The sequence below is a fragment of the Humulus lupulus genome, chromosome 3 (genome assembly GCF_963169125.1).
Source record: "Humulus lupulus chromosome 3, drHumLupu1.1, whole genome shotgun sequence".
NCBI classification, from domain to species: Eukaryota; Viridiplantae; Streptophyta; class Magnoliopsida; order Rosales; family Cannabaceae; genus Humulus; species Humulus lupulus.
The window spans coordinates 23,706,220-23,709,914 of record NC_084795.1 but is presented as its reverse complement, the minus strand read 5'-3'; positions in this window follow the sequence as shown (position 1 = coordinate 23,709,914).

Genomic DNA, 3,695 nt, shown 5'->3' with positions numbered 1-3,695 from the left:
AAAAAGTACCATAATTTTCGTTGATCTCATCGCTAGTATGTTTCAGGAGGTATTATTTGAGAGTTTATAATGATGAGAGAGGAGGTTTGATGAGATAATGTTTATCTATTTGTAATGTGTTACAGAATGCGAAATGTTGTGTACTCCTGAAATGATGTGTACTTCTGAAAGGGTGCGAAAGGTTATTTAACATTACTGTTAAACTGTAACTTTTTTTTTAGCATATTCTGTTAAAGTCAAACCGATTTCTGTTAAACCATACTAAATTCTGTTAAATACAAAATACTGTTTGATAGCCATTTATATAATAAGTAAGATATATATATTTATATATTGGCCGCATCATATCTTATGTGATCCAAAGTCGATCACTATAAGAGTAGGATCGGTTTGCAACAGTTATAAAAAAAAAAGAAACAAAAAGTTTTGATTTCATAATTCTTTAACAACTTTTATATGATATTAAATTTTAATTTATATATAAGATTAGTAAAGTAAAAAAAAAAATTACTAAATTAATTAAATTCACCATATTTGTTTATTCACATTGCATGTTTATTGATTAGTAGTAGGAATCATATGTGTTAATTATTCTATTTCTTTTGTTTATTTTTATTTAGTAATAAAAATACTTTATGTCGCCACATGAATCTAGGAGACAACAATGAAAATATGAATTTTAATTTAATTTAATTTATTTTTTATTATTAAAAATTAAAAGATAAATTTACCTTATGAAATCTTTTTTTTTTAGCAAGGAAATAAATTCATTGAAAATAATGATAATATCTTACAACATAAAAATCTAAAATGATAGATAGAAATGATGGAATTTTTATAGTCAAACAAGTTATTTATCCACCCAAAGAGTATGTCCAGTTAATCCATGATGATGAGCATGAATCAAGAATACTCTTAGAAAATTGGATAACAAATTTGCAATATCCTCTAACAAAGATTTGAAGTCATTGAAAAATACAAATATCTAAGAGAAAACAATCACAACTACTAAACAATGTGACAAAGTACAAAGAAAGAACAAGTAAAAAACTATAATCTAGCACCACCATTAAAGATACATTATGCATCTACAAATCCTCATTCTTCTTGTATATCATCCAAATATCCAATGATATTTATGAATTTTTCTCATTAATCTACATAAAAGATGGATGAAAAATGAATAAGAATATTTTTAGAAAAGATAATAATAATTAAAAATACTATACAACTAAGTTTAATCAATTACAATAAAACTGAAAGACAATTAAAATATTCTTATAAATTAGAAAAAAAAAGTTTATAAAAACTAAACTTATAAAATAGAAAGAAACAAGAAAAAAATTCTTATTTGTGTAGGTCACGAAGATGTCACAATCGTATTTCGGTTTTGTATTGATGCCTCGATGAAAAGAGTCCAATAACAAAATCTAGAAATTGCAACCATCCTCTAAAGTCGAACTTTTCAAGAACTTACAATAACAACTCATAATAGCAAAATGTATAATAACAAATAACTCGAATAACTTTGAATATCAATAATATATATTATATTTTAACATTAATATAATTAGGTCAAACAAATTAAACTAAAATTAAATTAAATTTTAATAGGACAAAGAATTAGTCAAAGAAATTTATATTAATCAATATACATAAAAAAATCACAAAAAAAAAATGTAAAATTTAGACAAAAAGATACTAGCACAGTTTATTAATCAATGTCTATTATCAACAACATATCTTACAACAAACTTAAAACCTACCAACCAGAATTGACAAATATTTAATTCAAAATATTGCAAACATAATAATGTAATTAATACGCATAGACTGCACTATATATGGAAAGAATGAAATGTTTAGATGTGAAAATATAAAATATAATAAAAATGATCAATGTGTACTATGTAGACCAAAGTGTCTAGGGAGATAAATATTTAAGAAATAGTTATCATATTTAACTAATCTTAATATAATATAATATAATATTATTTAAATCGGTATATTTGAAAAGCTTTTTAACGAAACGCTATTTTTGATTAATTTAAAAAAAAAAAAATAAACTACAGAGATAAAAAAATATGTTGGCAAAGATGTAGCCTAGGAAGAAAAACATAAAAAAATAAAATTGAAGAATTTGATAGAAAATAAAAGAATGATCGAGAAGTAGATTAAGATTTATCATCTTATTCAAAAGAAATTAAAGATATTTTCAAGGAAATAAATATTTTAATAGGTACATATAAAGAAGAATCCAGGATGAAGAAAAGAACAGTTACGAAAATATATATGATAATACATTTCTTTAAATTTCAATTACTCCAACTAATTATGTAATTTCTCAAAAAAAAAAAAAGTGGGACTAAACATTTAATGAACATAAGAGAAGAAAGAAATACATACCTAACTAGTGATTAATATAGGGAGACAACAATTGATATTAAGATAAATATAAATATGCTTTTCAAAAAACAAAATAATAACCATATATTATACATATATAATAAACCAAAAACAATAAAATTCCATATTACAGAATAAAAGAGATGAAAAGAATTTGATAAACTCACCTCACTTATGTTGTCTATAGAAAAATCAAATCCAAAGTTTGATGTGCCAAAACAATACCTGGTTATGGTGCGGGAAGTTTTCACACGGTGGTGGGAAAAATCTGTCAAAAATCTCTAACTGCCACAGAGCATTATTTTTACGAATAGAGGAAAATTTTATAAAAATGATTATTAAACAGAGAATAGAGAAAATGTTCATTATAAAATAAAGTTAGTAAAAGATGATGCAACATACATATATAAATACATATATAAACATACTAGATACAAGCATTCAACCAGCACATTTGTTTAGTTTTATTTATAGAATTTATTAATTATTTTTATTAACATGTCATATAAATTTCAAATAAATATCTTATTTTAATTAAATAATTTTTTGAATTTAAGAGTGATAACAAGATATTATATATTATATGTTTAATGTAATATTAAATATTATAAGTGAATTTTAAATTTAAGTTTCTTGCTAATTTAAAAAAAAAATTGTTGCTAATTGACAATAGATTATATTATATGTTTAATATGATATTATTTTAATAAGTGACTTTAAGTTTAATTACATTTTATTTAAGTTATAAAATATATGATTTTATTATTTTTAAATAATTATTATTGTAAAATATCTAAAAAATATCATATTTTAATTTATTTAATTATTTATTATTCTTAAATAATTATCATTGTAAAATATCTAAATAATATCTTATTTTAATTTATTTAATTATTTATTATTTTTAAATAATTATCATGTAAAATATCTCAAAAATATCATATTTTAATTTTTTTAATTATTTATTTTATTTTACTTAAGTTTAAATGTTTACAAACTACCATTAAAGATAATAATATTTTGTTAAAATTAACATTAAAAAAATAAAAAATCTTTAAAACTAAAAATTTGTGTTATCTGCACACTTATTAGATATGCACACTTATTAGATAGAAGAGATATTCATGATATTATTTCTATATTGATATTATTAATTGAAATATAAGAGGGATCATGACATGAAAAGTCCTGGACGTCTTGGTAATATGATCATACATGTTAACATAGGTTATGTAGATAGAAGCCATGATGATGACTTGGCCTCCATCCAAGTGGTGACAAACGATGCA